The sequence below is a fragment of the Vipera berus genome (assembly GCF_964194415.1).
Source record: "Vipera berus genome assembly, chromosome: 3".
Classification (NCBI taxonomy): Eukaryota; Metazoa; Chordata; class Lepidosauria; order Squamata; family Viperidae; genus Vipera; species Vipera berus.
The window spans coordinates 20,316,410-20,341,057 of NC_138204.1; the positions used below are offsets into that span (position 1 = coordinate 20,316,410).

The 24,648-nt window shown below is 39.2% G+C and overlaps 1 protein-coding gene across 2 annotated transcripts in view; it reads right to left on the reverse strand.

Annotated features, from left to right (window-relative positions):
* The window catches only part of PTPN1 (protein tyrosine phosphatase non-receptor type 1), an 83,748-nt gene that overhangs the window by 39,327 nt on the left and 19,773 nt on the right, over nucleotides 1-24,648 (reverse strand). The window contains exon 1 of one of the 2 annotated variants that reach the window (XM_081322217.1): nucleotides 2,256-2,286. The exons of the other annotated variant lie outside the window; for it this stretch is intronic. The gene's annotated coding sequence lies outside the window, so the exon portion shown is untranslated. Of the gene's footprint in view, nucleotides 1-2,255; nucleotides 2,287-24,648 lie in introns of those variants that run through there. 2 annotated transcript variants of the gene reach the window in all.

Genomic DNA, 24,648 nt, shown 5'->3' on the forward strand with positions numbered 1-24,648 from the left:
GCTTCATCCCAAATAAATGTGATTGACATTATAGTTGATGTCACAGATTAATCAATATACTTAATGAACCGATCAATATATAACAAATTATAAATTTGTTCTTGTGACCCAGACATTCTAGAAAATTCATAATAAGCTAAAGAAAAGAAAATTAACCTCATTCTACACATTAGAGTGAGGAAAGTACAAAACTCTAGATACTAACAACTCCTTATCACTGACCATGACAACTGATCTATTAATAAGTTTCTAATAAAGTTACTAATTTATTCTATGCTGATCATAACCTATCCAAAATACTGTATCTACTTCTAGGTACTATGCTTTCAGATAACTGAATATGCTTATAGAAAGGCAATAAGGATGGCCACGAAGCTATAGATAGTTCTTACACTAGTGCCAGCAAATTTCTGAACCTTTTAGAAAGATTAGTAATCTTTCACTAGGATGGTCTACATTGTGATCTGGACTTCAACTTACATCCTCTTAATACATAGATTTATTCTAATTAAACAAAGAATAAATTAGCACACTATGTAACGTCTTGTTCATCCATGCAATCAATCAATAAATCAATGTATATGGCTTCCTTTCTTACACAATACAATCCTGGGCACCTAACAGTGAGTTAAAACCATTAAAAAAACGAGTTAATAGCATTTTTAAGATACCAGAAGAAGTGACATACATAAAGAAGTCAGAATTTGAGTAACAAGAACATAAATTTTGAGTAAAAGTTAAAAAAAACGTTCCTAATAAGAACTGCTTAATAATGGAGCCAATTATCTAGAAAGATGCCTTTATTTGATTTGTTCCAAATAGAGCAGAACACACTGGGGATCTTTAATTTGGATTCTTGCACTGAATAGAGAGCAATGGGATTAATGCCCTAAATAGCCCCTTCCAATTCTATGATTTTATGATACTGGAAACTGGAAACAAATAACATTTGCAAAATACATTAACCTTGGAGAAAATCCCATTTAACTTTCCAATAGGCATGAATTGCATTCAGGAAGACAGCTGTGCTTATTTGCTGCAACAAATATAACTTTCTTCTAGCATCTTAAAACTTGGCTTTATTATAACACAAACTTTTGAGAACTATAATCTACTGGACAGGTACTTTTTATGAACTACAGATTCCACCCAATAACAGCTTATGTTCTGGTTATTCTATTCTATTCTAAAATGTTGTAAGACTTTGATTATGCACACTTACCTAATTTGTCTTTCTCCCTCATCCTAATTCAAATCTATGTCAGTCAAGCCACTCTATGTGTTTAATGAAACTGCAATATAGTTTAACATACTATTTTAATATAGTATGTTAGCTCAAAAAAGTGCTAACAAAGTCTTTTGATTTTGTGCTTCCACAGACTAACCCAGCTCTTACTCTACTATAGTGTAGCATGTGAAACTGATATATTTTAAGCCTTCAAAGAAATAGGCTTTTTTCAGTAACCTCCTCCTACCTTTGTCTAGATCACGGGTCGGCAACCCGCGGCTCTGGAGCCGCATGCAGCTCTTTCAGCCTTTTCCTGCGGCTCCCAGCCATTTGCAGAGAGAGAGGGAGAGAGAGAGGGGGGGGGCACTTGCGCTTCCCTTCTCTCTCTCTCTCTGTTGTGTGTGTGTGTGTGTGTGTGTGTGTGTGTGTGTGTGTGTGTGTAAAAAAGAGAGTGGCCTCACACTGTTCTCCGAGAAGCTGACAAGCTTATTGGGTGGGGCTCCTGCCTTTGCTGCGTCTCCACAGGAAGCAGGAAGCAGCAGAAACCAGGGCAAGAGAGCCAGCCCAATAAGAATGTATATCAGCTTGTCCAGAACAGTGTGAAGCCAGCTTGCCAGATGAGCAGAAGATTGGAGAGAGGGAGAGAAAGAGAGAGGGGGGGGGAGAGAGAGAAAGAGAGGGAGAGGGAGGGAGAGAGAAAGAGAGAACTCAAGCACAGCAGCCTCTATTTCTTTTTAATTAAACTCTTCAATCAAGTTCTCCCCCTCGTGTGTGCGTGCACGCGTGAGTTTTGCAGCTCCCAGTGTTTTTTTCCTCTGGGAAATGGGTTCAAGTGGCCCTTTGAGTGTTTAAGGTTGCCGACCCCTAGTCTAGATGGTTCACAGATGTGACCAACTAAGGATAACTTGAAGGGAAGAGTTAAAAGAAGAGCTTGGACAACCATTTCTGTGAAAAGTGCTTTGTGAGAAGTGCTTTAGGAATTTATTACTTGGATGGAAATGTGCATAGAATTATTTCATTAACTTACCAGCTTCATTGTAGAGATGTAGCACAAGGGATATCTTGTTTCATTAAGATATAATTAGCATGGTTCCCATTTTCCTTGATGTGTCCTATCAAATGCCCTTCTTATAGTGACAACATGCTAGAATCAAATTAACAGCCCCACTTCTGGAACCAAGATTCCAGCTTTTGCAACAGCCCTAGCTCCATCCCTTTCTTTTAAAAAAGTGATAATAAAGTTTCCTTCTTAAAATAATCCTATTTCTGGCATGGAAGACAGACTTGAAGTTTTACACAGTTCCTCTGAAGATTTTTAAGATATCAACGATCAGCAGGGAGTGCAACCTAGGAAATAACCTAGGAATTTCCATATATCGCTGAGCTACAATTTTCAGCATTTCAAGAAAAAACGGCTAATGGCCAGGAATATTCTAATTTGAGCTAAGCAACAAGGGCAGGCTACTTGCTTTCTCTGCATAACCTTCAGTAAATAGTCTGAAGGCTAATTCACAGTAAGAAAGGAGGTGATATTCCTTAAGAACATTCTTCAGAATAATTGTACTACACAGGACTCACATTTTTAAAAAAAGTATAACCACTGCACTTATTTGTGTATAAATTCTATGCAGCAAGGTTTTTCATCTCGTTTTCATATCAGACTGTAGCTATATCATTATAGGTTCTCTAGGAATCTAACTGCAAAAATAGTTGACCCCTAAATACTTCTGGGGACAAGGCAGCCTTATCCTACTTTATTATTTTCTGTTGAAATGTTTTTGTAGTCACTCATAGAAAGTAATACAAACTGAAATAGTGCATTGAAGAATTTCATGTTTCATGTTTGTTTGTTTTTTTGCTATTGCCCTTCAAATTTTTCTTTGCAATCCCAAGAAGCAGACACTTGCTCATCCCCTTGATCTGAAAAAGATATTAAAAATGAACATGAGAATATTCTACAGATCAAATGCTGTCAACCCATGAGAGAAAGAGAGGGAAGGGAGAGAGCAAGGGGGGAGCACTTTTGTTTTTTATAAAACAGCTTCTTTCAATTAAAAATAGCTCTATATATCAAAGATGTTCGTTATTCAGCTATTAGAAAGTACCAGAGCCATTCTGAAAAAAGGCCAAACAAGATTGGTCAGAACATAATTTTCTTTCCTCTACTTGATCTGACTATGTGTTCAAAAATTTCCCAATTAAATTGGTAAATTGAATTATATGCTAAATAATGAATGTTTCCAATGACAAATATTACTACCAAATAGATTCAACAGTGATTTAAGAACTTCAATAACAACTTTGAGGAATAAATATGTATATTTACAGAAACAGCCACCTACCAATAAAAAAAACCAAAAACCAAAATTCAAAGGCATTCAAATCTGGGAAGTCCACCATGTTATCTGGCCTTTTGCCCTGAAAACATTTTCATTTTACAGAACAAACCTTGGAATTAGATTATATGTAGGAGGAAATTGGAGTCCTTATGTTTAATTGCATTTCAAGACTCAGCAGCACGACCTCTGTTCTTTGGAACAGAAATGTTTCTCTGGAACTCAAACTCAGTAAATGAAAACTGTTTGTGGGATATGTATCCTTTCACCTAAAAAGTATGCCTGGGTTTTAAATCAACAAGTAGCAACAGCACATCAACCACATAATAACCCAAAATTTAAATCAAGGAAAGCAAATTACATGGTACAATAACAGATGTGCAATGGAAGTTTTGCGATGAGGACCAAAAAAAGAAGAAGCTTTGACAGAATCCAGATTTATGAGATCCACTTTAGATGGCCTCTACCTCTGCTGAACAAACCAGGCTTTAATAAATATTTGATCTTATATGTTACTTTTATGCATATGATTTTCTATTGCTTTTTTGCATTTTTCAGAAACTCCCTTTTTATTATAGTGATAATTTTATGGATATATTTTATAACCAATGGTGACATAAAATAGAAATATTGTAAGCCTGGCCTTTGTACCATTTTCAGCTACCATATTGGGGGGAAGGGAGCACCTGAGCTCCACATAGGATAGTGAAAGAGTTGTGGCAGCATAGTGGTTAGAATGTAGTATTGCAGGCTAATTCTACCCACAGAGTTCGATCCTGACTGGCTCAAGGTTGACTCAGCCTTCCATCCTTCCAAGGTTGGTGAAATGAGAACCCAGATTGTTGGGGGAAATATAGTGACTCTGTAAAACTGCTTAGAGAGCGCTGTAAAGCACTATCAAGCGGTATATAACTCTAGAGTGCGATTGCTATTGTTGTTTCTCTTCCTCCTTTTTCTCCTCCTCCCCCTTTTCTTCTGTCTTGCCCCTCCTCTTCTTCTACCTCATTTTCAAAGTTAACTTTTAAAATATTTACAAAATACTTACAACTTTTAATGTACACAGTATGTGTTTTCTGCATCTGTACTATAGTCATAAAACATACTTTTAGTAGGTCTAAAGTTAAACTTGTAAATTTTCTTTGCTACATTAGCATTAACACCTGTTGGTGTTAACAGAGCCTCTTATAACCTTCTAGCACTGAATCATATCCATATCCTCTACTTCAGGGGTGTCAAACTGCTGGCCTGCAGACTGGCTGCATCATGCGGAGGCCGTGCCCACCCCAGCTCCGGCAATGAGAAAAAAGTTGCGACATGTCGTGACACGTCATGTGACAGGGCGAGGTTGACACCCGTGCTCTACTTTGTTTGGGTATTAAGAAACACTCTAATGTGGTGCCTTCGTGCCAGTAATATTCAATATGGTAAAAATAATTAGACACAGGTCAAAACTATGTCACACATTGCCTTAGAGCAGGGGTCAGCAACCTGAAACAGTGAAAGAGCCACTCGGAACCGGTTCCCTCACAAAAGGAAAAACTGGGAGCCGCAAAAAAATGAGTGTGCATGCGCGTACATGTGCACATGTGCAGAACAGGGTTTGACTGAAGAGTGGAGCCAAGGCGAGATATGCACCTACCCTGCATATTTGAATTGATTGGTTGAACTTTTTTAGTCCCACTTTTTTTTTTGGACTGCACATGGCAGAAGACTGGGAGCCGCAGGAGATGGCTGAAAGAGCCGCATGTGGCTCCGGAGCCGCGGGTTGCAGACCTGTGCCTTAGAGGCAGTATACAACTTGGGATGATACAAAGAAATATATACCCATGGATTCTCATTCATTCCTACACACACTGACCACAGGCATAAGCTGACACAAAAACAAAGTTTTTGATCAGACACAATGTACCCTACAAACTGGCATAAATGACTCCTAGTGGTTCAATGTTCATTCTGCACAGTTTATGTTTGCTAACTGCTATTGCCCAAACCTCTTTGAGTTCTTGTCTTTTATGATCCAAGACATAAGCTATAAGATGACCCAGTTCTCAAATTCACTTGTGTATAACCCCAAATCCTTGAGTACTATTTCTTCATGGACGTGCTTCTTTTCCTTCATGCTCAAATTTTCTATCTGTATCACCTACATAAAAATCTTAATTCTTCACCTCCTACTCAACATTGCAGCATGATAGGGGTCATTCAAGGATTTCTTTATGAGGTTTAACTGATCACAGATTTACTTCCTTTTCCCCAAACGCAAATCCGTTCCTTGTTTCTCCGATCTGCTCCCTGACACCACCCTAGCTATAGGTCTGCCTGATTTGTCCTCACAGCCATATCAGTGTTTAAAGTTACAAACACATTACAATTGCTAAGCACATTGATTTGTGCTTCTTAGATTGTAAGCCGCCCTGAGTCTTCGGAGAAGGGCGGGATATAAATGGGATAAAAAAAATAAAAAAATGTAAATACAATGACAGATCTGTAGTTGAGAAATTCAGTTTTAAACATCTAATCTAAGTCACAGTTGGAAGTCATGAGAACAAGACAGAAGGTCAAAACCTGAGGAATGTAGTGAGTGGGCTAGAGTCAGGGGAAGCACAGGAAGTTCATAAACAATTTGTGATTGATTTAGGAACAGGGATTTGAAAATATGAGCCAAGTGTATTTGCAGAGGTGTTAGCAACTGCCAAAGACGGAAGAGATGTAAAGTGCAAGATGGGAGCGGAGGCGCCAAGCCTACCTTGTTTGATGATCTGCCAGACTAGCGCACGAGAAAATTTAATTTTTGCAAACCAATTCCCATCCCTCATTTTTGAGCATTTTTATGCTAAAAAAAACCAGTGAGTTTACAAACAACTTGCATTTACAGTAGTTAGTAGCAGTGGCAGAAAAGAAAAAGAACTAGTACAAATTCTTAAGATAGAAATCCACAGAAAGCCAACCAAGCAGGAAAACTCAAGAGCCAGCTCAATCCAAATGCCCAAACTGAGATACCTTTTATTTTATTATATTATATACATTTATATAGCTCTCTAAATCACACACATTGACTCTGGGCTGTTTACAAAATTAAAAATCCATAATAAAATTTAATTTTTAAAAAAAATAATTAAAAAAATAAATTAAAAAACCATAAACGCCCCACCTATTCCCACAGTGGCGACAAATATAATTTTTAAGCAGCGGAGCTCATGAAAATTCTCTATAATTTAAAAAAATATGCTTTAGCAACTGTGACAAAAGAGTGACTTTATTACCATCCCTCATATTTACAATCTTTGGAAGTCTACAAATCAAAGGAAATCTGAAGTAAGTGACAGTTTCACTTAGTGGCCACTTTGCTTAACAACCAAGTTGCGAGTCACAATTATGGTTGCTAAATGAGGACTACACATAATAAAAAATAATTTTATGCAAAGAAGACAGAAACGCAACCAAACGATAAACAAGTGAGAGAACTCTTTTAGTCTCTCAGAAACTAAACAACAGGACTCATTCTTCCTATATGCCTTCCTTCCTGGTCATCACATCCTTAAATTCCAGCACTATCTGGATTTATAAAGGCCCTAACTGAATTCAGAAGACAATCCTATCTTGCCAGAAAGGCACAGTCTTGCATTAGCGAGGTCTCAAATTCAATTCTACGTAATTTCCATAAAACAGATTAGAAAGACTACTCCTTAAATTTGCATTTCAGTGAGCAAATTGATTGGCACATGGATCACACATATAAGTACACCTTAAGACATTTTCTTATTCAAGTTTAATTGCAATATTTCCCCACAAAATTGCACATACTGACTTCTGGTATTTGCTAGCCGTATTATCTTGACACATCTCATGGATTCCCAGGTAATGGATCTACCGTATGCTACTGGGGTCATGTCATCATCTTTTGCGACCTTGTGCCAAGCAAAGTCAATGGGGAACTCAGATTCACTGCACAACTGTGTTAACAATTGTGGCAAGAAAGGTCGTAAAATGGGGCAAAACCCATTTAACAACTGTCTTGCTTAGCAGTGGAAATTTTGGGCTCAATTGTGGTTATAAGCTGAGGACCACCTGTCTAATTCTGCCTAAATTAAAATAAGATTATGAGAAAGATATATATAATAACTCTTCATTCTCAGATAATTTTTTGTAGGCCAGCTTTGATGCATTCTGCCTATTTTGTCAACTTTTTTTTTATTAATGCTATTATTTTCAGACAATCTGGATTTCTTAGAAACGCTGCTTCATTCTACAAAAATGTTATTCCAAAGAACTGCATGCTACAACCTGTTGGGACCGACACTTTTCTTATGAATACTTTATTGTTGTTCTGTTGCCAATAGAAGATGCTGTCAAAAGATATACATTTATTTCAAACAAGGATAGACAGTCTGGTGACCTCCACTTGTTTTGGAGTTCAATCAACTTCAGACAGCATGGTTACTCACAGAGCTTTTATAAGTTTAGTCTAAAACATCTAAAAGATACCAGCATGACTATCAATTTAAAACACAGGAGAAACAAAAAAAATAAATGAAAATATGTTGTGCTGAACCCAATTATTTATTCCTCCCCTATATTAGTATGCTGTCCTGTAGCAATAAAAACAAATGTATGAGCCTTTGAGGCAGCTTTTCCTAACTTATGTGGCCTCTTATTAGGTTGGACTTCAATGTTGATCCAGCATTAATGGGAGCTGTAATATTACAATAAGAGTTAGAAGGGGCCACTGAGTCCAACCCACTACTTGATGTAGAAATCCTCAATCTTTGCCTAATATTCGCTAGACCTCATTCACTGAAAGGGAATCTATCACTTCTTTGGGTAATTATCGTACCCCTTTTATTGCTAGGATGTTTCCCCCCCCATAATATTCAATAATCATATCTGAAAAGCACTCCATTGGGGAAATCTGCTTCAAAATGACATTAAACAATTGAAACCAACTATTTCAATGCAAGTTAGAATTTTTCAATCAGAATAGAGCTGGAAGGGACCTTGAAGATATTCTAGTCCACCCCCCTGCTCAAGCAGGAGATCTTATACCAGTGATGGCGAACCTTTTAGAGACCGAGTGCCCAAACTGCAACCCAAAACCCACTTATATATCGCCGGGTACTGAGTGGGCGTGGCCCACTGGGTGGGTATGACTACAGTGTCATGGCAGACTGGATAGGCGTGGCCAGGGTGGGCATGACCAGCTTAATGTTGCTCCTGGGGAGGGATGCCTGTGAGGGCCGGGCAGGGTTGGGGGAGATCCAGTTGTTCTACGGTGGGTGGAGCAGGAGGGCATCTTACTCAGCTGATGGCTTGGGGAAGGGGGCATCCTCCTTGCCACTTCTTCCCCTGTGGACATTGGGAGCACCCACCCCGCCTACCACTCATCCCAGGGCAGCTGCCATTGTCCGGCACTCTCCAGCCCATCACCGGCCCGCCGGGTGTCCTGAACACGGGCCTTGGGCAGATGGAAGCTGGAGGGGAGCGAGAGCTGCAGTACCGGCTCCTCTGCCTGAGGACGTGTGTAGGGAGAGGCGCCGACCGGCTCAGTAAGCCGCGGTTCACCTGCAGAAGGAGTAGGATGGAAGAGGAGGGCTGGCTGGGGATGGGCTGGTGGCGGGCGCAGCGCTGCCCACAGGGGGAATCTAACCAGCCCCAGCCTGGGGGGGGAGAGGTTGAGGGAGCCTGAAGGGAGGCAGGCGCGGTGCTCGGGGGTAGCGACTCTCCCCCCCTCCCTCCACGCTCCTGCAGAAGGGCTGGCTGGCTTCGGAGTCATCTGGAAAGGCCTGGCCGCGCATCTGCCCAGTGGCGCTACCAGTCCCAGCCTTCCTTCCTTCCTTCTCCCTCCCCTTCTTCCTTCTCTCTTTCGCTTTCTCCAAAGTCCAAACTCATGTGTCCTCCCTCCCCCACTAGCCTTCTGCAAAGTGCAAACGGACACCATGTCCTACTTGTCTTCTCCAAACTCATGCCCACCATCACTTCCAAAGGCCATCTGCTCATTCACTCGCTCTCTTTCTCACTACATTCCCGCCAAAACCTGCTCCTTTTATAGGTTCCCCTTTCAGCTCTTGCAGCTGTTCCCACGAGAGCGCTGCTAGATTCGGTTTCCCTGTCCTCTCCAGGTCCCACTAGTCAGGTGCACGTGGAGAGGGGGAGGGGAATGTCCCTCTGGCACATGTGCCGACAGAAAGGGCTCTGCGTGCCCAGTCTGGCACGCATGCCATAGGTTCGCCACCACGATCCTACACCCTTTCATATCCTGGGAAGATGTAACACTAAATAAAGACACAGCTCTAAAAGGGGATTCAGATGCAACATATGCTAGGGATGAATTAATCTTTTTTAATTTGTTTTTAACTTTTGTATTGGTTGTTTTAAATGTCCTGTAAACTGCCCTGAGTCCTTCGGGAAAGGGTGGTATATAAATTTAATAAAATAAATAAATAAATAAATAAATATGCTGAGATGGTTTGTTTTCAAAGTTGCGTAACTAGAAAAGGTACATCTAAATCCTAAACCCAGATTGAAGATGTCATCAATGGGGATACTTGCTGGCCCCATGCAAATCTAGATTCTAACCATGAAAATAAAAGTGGAAATAGCTGCAAATAGGGCTTTCCCCTATTTTAAAATTGCTAAAATGAAGAGGAGAAATTTACTAAACTTCCAAGTATAAAATGAGAACACTGTAATTTCAAGCTGAATGATATTTGATATAAACAACTGGTCACCAAAAATATAAAATTTGTTGCACAATATTTTAGGTCTCAGACTACTGTGGTAGAGATACCTTTTGCTAATAGTTGTCAGAATGATCACGTGCTTGGTTTACTTCCACGGAGTCAAGCAGTTTTGTTAAGCTTTATATGCCCAAATATTTATTTTGCCTTAAAAGAAATCCTTTGGGAGAGCTATATATGTCCACTTACTTTTTCATGACCATTCATATGAAACTGGCATTTTTGCCCTTGTGGCTTTCATCCAGAGGAACAAAATAAGAGGATGTCTGGGAATCAAGACTGGAAATAATGCATTTCCTTTTAAGTTATCTTTCTGGCAAGAGGAAGACCTAAATATGACTTGCCCTTCCAGTAAGGACTGATCTTTATTGACCCTTCTAACAGCATCTAAACATAAGTAGTAGAAATCTTGTTTCTGCTACCAAGCATGAATATTGCACTAGATGGAATGGAGAATATTTCAAAACTGTGATGAAAATAGTATGAATTTACACTTTTTTCCTGAAAACAAAGAGCTGACAGTGGCAAATAGCTGTTAAAGTTTTTCCATACCTTTTTTATAAGCACTCCAAGGAGTAGCAAGCCATGTTCTTTTTAAGTTTTTCTTTGTGCTGGCATGAAACACTAAATGGAAAAACCAAATCACTAATGTGTTGACTACAACTCCCATTTCCTATACAACAACCCACTGAATATGCTGCTTTGCTGGGTAGGCTGAGTTTTGGAAGGTTGAAAAAATTGCTTCATATTCTAGATTTGATTTCTGTATCCATACAGGCAAAAGCAAAACAAGAACTAAAACAACAAATTTGAAGGCCACTCTCAAACCACAGTGACAAAATAGAGGAGGTATTTGCTCTTCTTTTGTAAAAATCTAGTGAGGTTATTAAAAAATATTCAAATGAAGAAAAATGTGTAATAATGTCTATTGTAAGTACAACTGCTTTGTAAATTCTCACTGTCCACCAAGGTGTTTTCTTAATTTTCTGTCCAAATTGCATCTATCCTATTTATATGCCAAACTGCAATTAGGTTGGATCCAATTGTGTAGAGCAGACATGTCAAACACAAGGCCCGGGGGCCGGATCCGGCCCGCAAAGTGGTTTCATGTGGCCCGCAAAGGCATCCTGGAAACAGTGAGGGAACGGCCCCCACTGCCTTGGCCCTGGCCCAGAGACCCTCCTTCTGCCAGAGACCCTCAGATCTGTCCCACTCCTGCCCAGGCCCCCATAGGAACCCTTGATGCGAACGATGTAGAGCTGGCCACGCCCACCCAGTAGGCCATACGCACTCTAGCCACGGCCACCCAGTAGGCCACGCCCACCCTGACCATACCCACCCAGCCCCCTGAGGGCAACCGCAATGCTGATGCGGCCCTCAGTGAAATTGAGTTTGACACCCCTGCTGTAAAGCTAAAAGAACAGCTAAGAACTATCTTCCCCAAGCAATACCAAACAAAAGTGCTTTGCTGTAGAAGTTGATATGAAATTAGTCAAATCTTGTCCTACAATGGCTGGGGGATTTAAAAAGTAGATTAGATTTGGCAATGTCCCTATATTATTCTTTTGAAGATATATTACGTTCCTATTTGTTACCATGTATTTAGTATTTGTTCATTTGTCTACAGAATATAGAAGAGCACTATAGGCTACCCTACAATAACAATGCGAATGATGTAGAGCTGGCCACGCCCACCCAGTAGGCCATACACACTCTAGCCACGCCCACCCAGTAGGCCACGCCCACCCTGGCCCTACCCACCTGGCCCCTTGAGGGCAACCGCAATGCTGATGCGGCCCTCAATGAAATTGAGTTTGACACCCCTGGTGTAGAGTGTGAGAACCACTGAAACCAAAGGGAGAAATTAGCCATGAATAATTTAAATTTTATTGATTTCAATAGGTCTGCTCCTGACACAAATGTCTGCATCACAGTACAATACAAAACTAAACTGAACTCAGTGGAAATGGTCAAAAACACTAAGTCCTGCTGTGCTATATATTACCCATACTTCACTGATTTCATGAATGCATATAGCAGATTTCATATCCAAACACTGAGAGCAATTTGATTCATCTTTAAGGAAATAAACATGAAATCTTACACGTATTACAAACATCAAATGCTTGTTTCAAACATGATTGTTTCAGTAATCTGTTTATATAACATCACAATCTCTCAAATAAATGGAAGACGTGGCTCTTAGCCAAATAAAACAGGAGTATAACAAAGATATTGTTTATACATTAATTAAAATATTGCTATACAGTCAAATGATGGACATTTTGGAGGGAACACTTATTTGCTAATAAAAATGGTTATGTTTAAATAATTTACCAGATGTGTATGGACTGAAGCAGTGTTTCTTGCTCTGCCAAATTAAAAACATTTCCCTTGAATGCTTGGCACAGCATAGAAATGGAGAAGATTCTTATATTTCTCATTATACTCTAGATTTGGATCTGACATGTGAGGATTTTGTTGCTCTTGGATAAAGTTCTTCATGATCTATTTCAGACTTGTCAACCTCGCGACATCATGTGATGTCGCGCAACATATAGGGCAGTTTTTCCATTGCCAGCAATGGGGTGGGCGCAGCTTCTGGATGACCCATCCGGCCCACAGGCTGGCAGTTTGACATCCCTGATCTATTTCGTAAGATTTTTGAATTGATAACAATTCAAAAATAGTAAGAAATAAGAAATAATAAGTAAGAAAGGTGATAAAATCACTTTTTTTGCATTTAAAATACCAAGTAAGATTCCAACACCATCATCATCACCACTACCATCACCACAATCCATTTGAAACACTAACTGATTTATTTAACCTAGCCTCTCCCAACTTGATGGGATTATGACTTCCAGAATGCTATGTTGTTTGGGAGCTAATTTCCCACACATCTGGAGGGTATCAAATTAGGAAAGACCGGATTTAACACAAATAAATCAAGATAGTTAATGCAATGCATATTAATATTTTAAAAAATAATATACAGATCATTTAAAAGAAGAAATAGAACCAGAAATATAAATGCAAGATGAGTAATAATCTATAAAGTAAAATTTACTGTAGTGGCAATAAAAACTGCTGGCATGGAAGTCAAGGACATAGATTTTTCGGAATCTCCCCCTCCAAAGAAAACAGTCATCCAATCTAGAAGAGGTCACAAAAGAACTCTCTCAGCTAGCAGTTAAGATGCTAAAGGACGGGAGAGATCAAGGGTCAGATTCACAAGATTACAGAAATGTATTGCATCACATGCATCTTAGATTTTGTAATCTAATCTGTTCTATTTCACAATTTGTGCAATCCTAGTACTTGATAAAGCTTTTATGTAGATCAACCAGGAAAAAAAAGGTTTTTTTTAAAATGTTCAAACTAAGTTTACCTTACTTTCCAATGAGTAGCTACAGAAATCTCTTTCAGACAAAGCTAAAGTATTCTAGAATGGGTCAGACTGGGTACATCTGCAGCTCAAACTACATGTTCATCTACAGCAGACATGTCAAACTCGTGACATCACGTGACGTATCAGAACTTTTTCCGCATTGCCGGCAATGGGGTGGGCGCGGTTTCCTCCTGACGTATCTGGCCTGCGGGCCAGCAGTTTGACACTCCTGATCTACAGGGTGCATGACAACTGCTTCCAAGAAAAATCTGTTACTCTTTTGGAATCATATTATGGAATGCAACTTTTTTTTCTCTGAAACAGTCTAAGATTCTCAGTTATAAAGTTCCAATTGGCTTCCAGTGAAACATTTTTGTATCACAACCAATGAATAATGAATATTATATCTTGAAGTGAGGCAAAAAGAGGGGCCAACAAATTCAGAAAATGAATACATATCCTTTTGTGAATTTGTTGGTCCCTTTTTTGGGGGGGCTCACTTCAAGATACAATATTCATTATTCATAGGTTGTGATACAATTTTTTTTCACTGGAAGCAATTGGAACTTTATAACTGATAGAAAAAAATGATAGAAAAGGTTAAAGAAAAAACATAAATACAGATGATCCTCATTTAACAACCACTTTTTCAGTGATCATTTAAACTTGTGACATTGCTGAACAAATGATAGTTATGACTGCTGCTCAAAGTTCTGGCTTTTGCAGAGCCCCCATGGGTGTGATCTGAACACTAGGCAACCAGCCTGGATTTCCAACCATGGTAGCATCCTGTGGTAAACATTGTGAGTATCGTTGCTGGCTTCCCAGAAGCAAAAGCAATGGGAAAACTGGAAGGAAATAAGACGTCACAATCATGTGAGGCCCTTGCTTAACAAAGGTAACCAAGGACTGTCTTAACTGCTATTGCTAAGCAGCACAGACACAACTGCCGTCACTTAGTGATGAACATTCTGGTCCCAGTTACTATTGTTAAGTAGGAACTTACCTATATAGGCAAGAGCAATGCTTCCTTTGGAATCAAGAAACTTGTTAGGCAACATCTTAAGAAGTGAATGGAAGAAGAATTACTGAGCTGCTGTTGCTAAATGTTGTACTCCAATATTCACTGAATTGGAAGGGATTTACTTCTGAGTAGACGTGTGCTGGATTGTGTCTTTCCATAGCCTGGAAACATGCAATTAAAAACAATGGTAATGTAATACCCAGCATAAAGTCTGCAAAACAAGGCACCTTAAAATCAGGGATACTTAGTTAATCTGCCCGTTTTTATGAGATAGATATACACACAGGTTTCATGCAATATATGTTAAAAAAAAGCTTCAGTTATATGGTTGCCATTTTGACTTTCTGACATCCCCTATGGTTCTCTCTTACTAGAAAATTGGATTTGGGGGACGGTTTTTTTGCTCATGGAACATTGTGCAGAAGATACTTGTGGGTTGTTATGTGAGGTGTGGTTTTTTTTTTCTTGCGGTACATGGAACAAAGATTGTTTTTAGGGAAAGGAGATATTTGGGAAAAGAGAAAAATTGCCATACCTTTCTGAGCACATCCTAAGAACTCAAGAGACTGCCAGATTATGCTAAAATAAGCCAAGATTTTTATGCAAACATGCTTTTAACAATGATTTTCAGTGATAGTATATTGACAACCTCCCTCCCCAAGATTTCTTGGTTGGTATGGCTCAGATTTCCAAACAATTACACACCTCCTAGCGTAGTATTATAAGTGATACTCTTGTATTTAGTGGCTGTATATTTGCAAGATGGTGTCCACTGAAGTCCTGGTTATTTTTCTAAATGGCTGGGGTCACATGCCAGCATATCCACTTCTGTCCATTAATTGTAATTAAAACACTCTGTTGATTTTTAATTATATTTTTGGCATCCCTAGAAGTGAAATCACATTGCATCCACTGCCTGAAAAGGTTGCTGTATGTTAAATGAGCCAACACTTCAAAACTGGATTCCTGCCAGAATTTTTGCAAAAGATTATTCCAGCATTGATATTCTAATGTTCTATCTACTACAATGTTAGTAGAGAGACAAGTTGGTGTAGTGGTTAAGGCATCAGGCTAGAAATAGAAAGACAATGAGTTCTAGAAGGCGAGACTTGCCTTAGGCACAAAAGGCAGCTGACTGAGCACTTTCTCTCAATCCTAGAAAGAAAGCGACGGCAAACCGCTTCTGAAAAATCTTGCCAAGAAAACTGCAGGGACTTGCCAGTCTCCAAGAATTGGACACAACTGAACAACAACAAAAAGAATGTTAGTATCAGAAACTCAAAGTTCTTGACTCATCTCATCTCCAGGTCAATCCTAAAATGAAAACAAGGCAAGGGCATGCACAGAAGATACATCAGGAAGGCCCGGGGCTTTCCTGGTTAAAACCTAACCTATTGGAATTCACACTGGCAAATACAGGAATTATGCGAACTTTACCATGAAAATGGAAGATAGTTCTCTCCCCTACTAGAAAAAGTGGGTCTGGGAACAGCTTTGTGATTTTAAACTTGTATTTGTACTTAGACAGCTTATTTACATAGGTCTTAGGTTTACAAATCAATATAAGTGGTTATTTATATTGTTATTTATATCAGGGCTTTTCAACCAGTGGTACGGGTACCACCTGTGGTACATTGGCACCTGGCAGGTGGTACGTGACCATCCTAGAAAAGTGGTAGCGGGGGAGGGGAATGAGCTGAACCGGTGGCAGCACTGCACAAGCCTGAGCAAGAGATGGCTGGAGCTGCAGGGCTGTCAGGGCTCAGCGGAAGGGCCAGGATCAGCGCCAGGCTCCAGGTGTTTCTGCTCAGCCCTGAAGAACCACCAATCAGCTGGAAAGCAACACTGATCCTGGCACTTCTGCTGAGCCCAGAAGAAGCGCCGATCAGCTGGAATGTTGCAGCATCTCCAGGGTCTTGTGATTTACATTCAGATGCTTGGCAACTGATTCATATTTATGACAGTCACAGTGTCCCAGAATCATGTGAAGTGACCAAAACCTGCTGCAACCACCCATTAGATGGGGAGGGAATAAAAACCAAACATCCCCCACCCCACCCCCGCTGCCAATCCTCAACAGAAATGCTCACAACAATTAAAACCTCGGACAGGAGGAAGAACACCGCCAGGTAGGCAGGCAGGTGTCTTGCTCGGCTGTGGCTTGGGGGGCACTTTTTCAGTGCCACTGTACCTTCAAACAGTCACTAACTATTGTAAGTCAAGGACTACTTGTACTTCATCACTTTTTTCCTTTTTCTTTTTTTTTTGGTCATCAAGTTTTTAACACCTTTTTAGGCGACTGGTGGTGCTTGGATATTGCCATATCCTAAAAGTGGTACAATGGGTGAAAAGGTTGAAAAGCCCTGATTTATATTATGGTTATTTCAACTCTCCATGGAACTACTGACTGCCTGTACTATCAAAACATATGAAACAACTATATCTACTCAATCACACATACAGATCACAAGCAAGGAAACAGTAAATAATCCCCTGTAACCTAGAGGAATCTGAGACTGTATCCCACACGTTCCCTCAATTGTCCTTCCTATAGCAGCTTGTAGGTGATTTCTATTTGGTTTTTACTGTTGGACCTGAACCTTAATATCTCTAGAAGATTTGCAAAAAAAATTCAGCTGCCGCAGCTTTCTACAAAAAAACACTGTTTAAATCTTAAAAATTTAAACATATACAGAATATTCTTATGCTTTGTATGCTCTATCATGCTTTTTTGTTGCATACTGAGCATATTTTCAAGAACAACCTCTCCCTGTGCCCGAAGAGAAAGGTTTTCGATCAGTGTGTGCTACCAGTTCTAACATATGCTGGTGAAACATGGACACTAACCTCACAATGGATACAAAAGCTAGGAGTGGCGTAAAGAGCCATGGAAAGATACATGCTCAGCATTACAAGACAAGATAGGAAGACCTGCACATGTATTAGAGAATAAACGAAAGTATACAACATCATCAAGAGAGTAAAAGAATTGAAATGGAAACAGGCTGGTCACATAGCAAGAAGGACTGATGGCAGGTGGACCGAGGCAGTCATAGAACGGATCCCACTTGATAAAAAGCATCCACGAAAGAGTCCTAAAAGAAGATGGATCAAGGACATCAGCAAGTATTGCGGGCCCAGTTGGCAAAAGAAAGTTCAGGACCGTATTGGTTGGAAACATGCGGAAGAGGCCTTCATCCTGCAGTGGATAGACAATGGCTAAAATGATGATGATGACTGAGCATATTATGATAGATAGATGATAGATAGATAGATGATAGATAAATAAAGGTAAAGGTTCCCCCACACATGCGTACTAGTCGTTTCCAACTCTAGGGGCCGGTGCTCATCTCCGTTTCAAAGCCAAAGAGCCAGCGCTTGTCCAAGGATGTCTCCGTGGTCATGTGGCCGGCATGACTAGATGCCAAAGGCACATGGAACGCTGTTACCTTCCCACCGTAGTGGTCCCTATTTTTCTACTTGCATTTTTATGTGCTTTCGAACTGCTAGGTTGGCAGAAGCTGGGACGAGTAACAGGCGCTCACTCTGTTACGCGGCACTCGGGATTCCACCCGCCAAACTGCCGACCTTCTGATCGACAAGCTCAGCATCCTAACCCACTGAGCCACCACGTCCCTTAGATAAATAGATAGATGATAGAAAATTTTATTTAATTCACAAAGTAGTTTGTAATTATAATTTTAAATATTTTATAATTTCCATTTATAGTGTTTTATAGTTTGAGCCGTTTTATTTATTTCTGTAACTCATTTAGAAATGTCAAATGACCCTGCTGATAAGTAACCAAAATAAAGATACTACAACCATGAATCAATAAATACAATATAGTGTCCTTATCAATGAGACCAGATTGGTACTCAAGAATAACCTACAAGGTAGGCAAAAAGACAAGGAATGCAAATTTTTATTTTCTAGCTTTTTATTGTTATTCTAGTGGTTATCTGGTTTTGTACTGTACTCCCGATATGGTGGTAGCATTATTACCTCCACTTCACTCCAAATATATAATTAAAAATTATGCTGTACAATGAAATTCCTTTTCATAGGACTTGAGTGATAGATTCCATAGGCATAAGGACAATCATCCCAGGTAACTGACAGTTTATCAACCACAGCCTATATTTTCACTATATCATAATACTGATATAGGATTCAAATCTTGTATTTTCTCCTTAAAATGATTTTTATCCATCCATTGCCTCTGGCGACACTATTAGAGAGATATAATAATTCCATCTAGAAAATCAAGGGTTCATTTTTTCTAGCACAGAATTTCTCTGCAATCTCACAATTAGTATATATCTCAATGGCTCTTTTTTTTACTCACATCCCCTAAACTGGACATAAAGTTGTCAAACTTTTAAGTCCACAGGATAGTTCAAGATTGATTGTGAAATGTATACTCTTGAGCAAAAGTACTGATAAAAACAAACTCCATTGTGAAATAACTTTGCTAGAATTGAAAAATTCAGTTCAATTCCCATGGATTAAAACGAAGAAAAAGCTTTATCACAACTGACAACTGAGTAGCTAGCTATCAATAGATTATTAGCACTTGGCCATCTGTTCTTCATTGTCAATTGACCTCAGTGTTAGCTATTCTTTCTTCACATCCACACACACACACACACACACACACATTCCTATTTCAGAATAATATTCTGAGTTTCAGATGAAATGGACTGTAATTCATAGACTCTTATGCCATCATAAACCTTTTGGTCTTAAAAATATATTTTTACAGTGAAAATGACTACTGCCCTGGAAACTGGCACTAAAATCACATTTTTAAAAGATTTGGTGTAAAAGACAAAAGCAGAACAGCTTCCAGAATGGCCTTCTCAACCACCATAAGCTACGGCAGTTTAAGACAATATCACTTTCACTAGTAATTATGAATTTGTTTAACTTATATCCCATCTTTTTGTGCAGGAGCTCAGGACAAAGTTATATGGATTCTCTCCTCCAGCTTGACTGTTTCCTTCTCCTCTTACTAAATTCTTATTTTTAGTCGTAGTCTTAGTTTGTAGTCTTGCCTGTTGAAAGAAAACACACCACTTGCACATGTAGTATTTTTAGAAATAAAGTAAAATACTACAACTTATTTTTGTTTCTGAGGAACTGGGACTGCAACCCCAGGATATATTGACAGCTCATTGTCAGTGTTTCTGAGCAAGATGCTCGCTCCTTCCTTCCTTCCTTCCTTCCTTCCTTCCTTCCTTCCTTCCTTCCTTCCTCCCTCCCTCCCACCCAGCACATTATACGTACATAGACTATATGCACGCACACACACAAACATACATATACATACATACACACACACACACACACACACACACACACACACTGTATGCATGCATACATTTTGTGGTCACCTCCTGCTTTGAACTCACTTCCCTCTAAACCATGCCTATAGGTCAGAGTTCATATTGGGGTGTTTTTCCCCCCTACTTGCAATAGAATGGAAGATTGGTTTCAGCAGCACTGTTGGTTCCTCCTGCTAAGAAACAGGAAGCTCAGTGTTCTTCAAAGATCCACCTCCTCCCTCTAAAAGGTCATGCTGCTTTTGAAGCCATAGCCTGAAGCAATAAGATTCGCTTCACTTTGGGGAGATGGATTTTAGAATGTCTCTATGTGCAAATGGTTTGCATCTGTTCTAAATGTCTAAAAAAGAATGATGTTTGGACATTATCTCCAATTTCTAATCTCTGATAACTACAAAGCATTTATGGAAGGAATAGGAATTATTAACTGAAGAGCCAGATGAAAAAACAAACAAAACTGCACATAGGAATTAGTGAGATCTAGAAGAATCCATTCATCCATTCAACAGTTGCTAATGTTTGTACTGTATATCTTCTATTTGAATGTACACCTATTTAAAAGTTACAAAACAGATGACCTTTGCAAAACCAACAGCAAGCCCGGAACAAAACCTTGCAATGCAAATAACACGAATCAGTTTAAGCATCTTAACATCCCAGCATCTCCCTTTGGGTCAGGGCTGTTGGCTTCAAACTCACACCAGACAAGAACAGCTGACTCAACTGATCCAGGAATAGCACTGTGAGAATGGAAGCCACACAAGACCCACACTGAGGAAGACAGGAGACAAAACAGCTGCAAGTTCATAGGCCTCTTTCCATCGCAGAGACAAATACAACTTATACCTTCTTAACACTATTTTTAAAGAGTCTTCACAAGATAAAGGGAGGACACACTGAGGAGGAAGAGGATAGAATAATAATAATAATAATAATAATAATAATAATAATAATAATAATAATAATAATAATAATAATAATAATAATAACCTTAAACATCAACTTGACCATCCAGAGAGGCTAAGATAGGTCAAGATAATTCTTGCTGAAAAGGCTGACTGATGTGGGAGGGAGAAATCAGCTTGTTACATAGGAACCTTGCTGATATCTATGCTTCCAGGACATATGACTCAAAAACAAATTGACCTGCACTTGAATAAATTTATCAGATTAGAGGGCATTTTGTTTTATTCAATCAGCCTTCTTGTTAGCCTATTTTTTTAAAAAAAAATAGTCAAAAAGCAACAACAAAAATCCAAACAAACCCACCATATCATTTTGAACAATAAGCAGTTACAAATGTTAAATCATCCACTCTCCAATTCCATTGTCCAAGTCTATTCCAGTTCACTGCTTTGCCATTCAGAAGAAAAGTCTTTAAAAACAGACTAGAAGAAAATATGTTTACGGACCAATCAAAAGGTCATGGTTGAAATGAAGGGTCCTTAGTGCTTCTAACCTTGGTGCTTCAACCCTGAACTACAAATACTATCCTTTATTACTTAAAATGATTTTTTTAGGATTAGCACTTTTCTCAATCATAAATTTTTCACCCGGCAAAGAACTGGAGATCTTGCCATATTCCAAATGGAGCAACTGACATAGTTGCCAGAACAAAAACAAAACAAAACAAAAAACTCAATTAACTGCAGAGGTTAACCAACTGAATGGGGAAATATCTTCATCCTATCTGACTATTATTGCCTGTGTTTGTGTGACTAACACAGTGCAGCACGGAAGAAATAGGTTAAGTATCTACTTGGTGCCAGCTAAAATGCACAAAATATTCTGAGCAATCTAATTAAATCAAGAAGCTAGATGCCCTTTTAAGCTGGAATGAATAATATGGAAATAAGCTGACAAATCGATGTGAGAGACTAAATTCATTCCTGTGGTAACCAACAAGCACTTGCTAGTTTAACAGGCTGAGAGAAGAAATGCATGACTGTGTTTATTACCCTCACAACCCTAAATTGTTGATATGATTGATATGTTAACCTCCAATTCTAGTCCCATCATGTTCCTCAGCTGTTTCCTGCCAAGGAACCCAATTGGAAAGCAAAGATATTCAATTTCATTATGCCTTGTGCAGGCATTGTCTCTACTATAAATAGCACAGAGTACAACCAGTTCTGGGTTGTTTAAACGCAAAACAAGAAAGTGCACCAGAAATTTCCACAGAATCCTCTTAGTATTAAGTAATCTGACCAGTTAACCCAAGGCATAGAGGAAGGGTTTACACCATTGTGTCCCAACCTGGCGCCACAAAGATGTGTTCAGCTTGCAACCTCCACAGTTTGTAGGAAGCCAGGGACTTACAACATATTTAAGTGGGAAGGAACAGATGAAACTCTACTTTTCGTAAGTATTGTGGCTATCTTTCTAGTCTCAATTCATAAAGTAAGACACAAGTGATTAATACTTTAGTACAAATATCTAATGACTTCAGCCTTGAAAGAAATGGAATGTAAAATCTCTCTATGATTTGAATTACGATGGAACAGGTAAGCAGTTGTCTGGTTAATGAAAAAGACAGAGCTTAAGCAGAAACAGGATTTTGGGGGAGGTGGAAGAGAATTGGAATGCCTTCAAACTCCAGCTGTAATTTGACAATATTTACTGACTTCCACTCCTGAACTGTCTACCTCAAATATGGGTAAGCCACTCTTCTATTTAACATGCCTTGGGTATTAAAAAATGGTCATAAAGACACATATAAGTAGCAGAGTAAACAAACACAAAAGATAAAATCGTTCCATAATACAGGTATTGTTTCACCTACGATCACAATTGTGACTAGAACTTCCACTGCTAAGCAATGCAGTCATTGAGTTACATCTGATTTCATGATTTTTTTTTCTGCTGTGGTCATTAAGCAAATCTGGCTTCTCCCATTAACTTTGCTTTTTGGAAATCCCCTTGGATGGTCGCAAATGGTGATCATGTGACCTTGGGACACTGCAACCATTCCAAATATATGCCGATTACCAAGCCCCAGATATTGATCACATGTCTGTAGGGTTGTTGCAAGTTGTAAATGTCATAAGTCATGACCAAGGTAAGGAAGGCTGGCAGTAGGTTTGGGAGTTGATTTTGAGTCCATCTTCAACCCAAAAAGGTCCAACTAACTCATCTTTAAAATACCAGCCCATGCCAGTACCCACCTCCATCTTGCTGGTGTCTGAGTCAAAGTGGAGCTCTGTGCTTGTTACTGATCAGCCATGGGCCCATCCATCCGGTCCATCAAGAATCACTCTCATCTCATCCTTAAAACCTTTGAAAAATCTGTCTTCAAATATTTCTTGGCCCAGTCTTGCCGTTTCAATTTATGTGTCTGGTTCAATGGTAGTCAGATTTCAGCCTTCCTTACCTTGGCCATCTCTGTGAGCACTGAACACCTTGTACATCTGGGCACTCCAGGTAGGTTACAGTTCCGGAATATGATAGCACTGGAGAATAATGGCTTCCTAGTAACTTCATGTTTGATTCTTCTCAAATCTTTGGCAGTTAATGTGCGTCTTTTTTTCTCAACACGTTTTTTGTGACCCTGTTGACTATTTGCAAGAAAATGTTTGATGGTTATGTGATCACGCCCCAATATCTTAGCAATTTCTTTTTTTTTAATTGAAAAGTTTTACAGTACATTTTATTTATAAAAAAACAAAACAAAACCCCTCCCAACCCCCTCCCCTCTTCCCAACCCTCCCAACACCTCCCTCCCTCCCCCACCCCCCTCCCCGACTTCCCAGAGCTAAATACAAGGTATAAAAGTAGAAACAATCATAATCTACCATATGCAAACAACAATAAACTATTAAATCTATCGCACTTTAACTCTTATAAAATAACTACAAGCAATATAAATATCACCTCAATACTTATTCAAATGCTAAATGAAACTTTTTTAGTCCCATATTTATTCTGGATGTAATCAATCCATTTTTTCCACTCCACAATATATCTCTGTTGCGAATGGTCTTTCAGATACGCTGAGATCTTTGCCATTTCCGCCATATCTTAGCAATTTCAAGAGTGCTGCATCCCTCTGAAAGACTTTTTACAACTTTTGACTTTTCAGAGTCAATGAAATCTCTTTTTTGGCCCATTTTTCCTGAGGAAAATAAGCTGCCTAATAATTATGCACCCTTTGATATAGGATGTTGATCTCTTTAGGCCACACCCTCCCTCATTACACAAATACACATCACTTGATGTGCTTATACAGCTTGAAGGTGGAAAATATGCATGAAAATGATGATATGGTCAAAATACTCACTTGCCTAATAACTATACTGTGCACACAGTATAATCTCATCCTACATACCTAATCTCATATTCTAAAATAGTATGTTTTCTTCCTCCCCGGCTTCATATTTCTACAGAAATTTACTTCTGCATTTTTCAGCCCATAATGTATCAGAAAAACTGATTTCCACTTTTCTGAAGAACAGTGTTCCATAATTATATTGTACACTTTGCCCCTTTTGTAGCTCACCTTTCATCTAATGTTCCAGGCATTAGAAGCAACTCTTCCTTCATCACCCATTGCTTAAGTGGAAAAACTGAATCTGTTCTGTTCTGGCACCGAAA